The following is a 566-nucleotide window of genomic DNA, read 5'->3' on the forward strand; positions in this document are numbered from 1 at the left end:
ATGGAGCAAAGGGAGTGCCTCGCAATGCAATGAACTTACTCTGTCTTTTGTTAAGGGCTAAATGTGCATTTTCTTTGGTGCCAGCAAGCTCCCTTCCCAGTCTGCATGGTGGTACTCTATGTATCCTCCCATTTCTAGTGCCCTGAGGAGAATGGAGACTGTTTGGGGACCAATCTTGCAAATAGATACATTGACTTTACAAGTTGTTGAATGAACAGCATATGTGTAACGAGTCTCACCCTGTGCATACTCTGGTGCCAAATACTGGGCTTTGGGGTCCAGGGCAGATATAAAACTGGATAAGGTAAGGGCCTTCTCTTTAGGGCTTTTGTAACCTACTACTGCCAAAAAGTAAACAATGACTTTGGAACCAGCAAATGGCTTAATGGTTATATCACTGGACCCTCCTATGTAGTCAACCATGGTTCAAGTCCTGGACCTGGTGGCTTAAACTCACGCCAGGCACATGTGCGTGTGTGCCCAAATTCCTGGAGGAGAATGGAGGAGAAGGGATTGTGGCATGGCCATCCCCTCCTCTCTGGGATGAGGGGAGTGATTTCTCACTT

The sequence above is a fragment of the Tupaia chinensis genome, unplaced genomic scaffold (assembly GCF_000334495.1).
Source record: "Tupaia chinensis unplaced genomic scaffold, TupChi_1.0 Scaffold140218_1, whole genome shotgun sequence".
Lineage (NCBI taxonomy): Eukaryota > Metazoa > Chordata > Mammalia > Scandentia > Tupaiidae > Tupaia > Tupaia belangeri.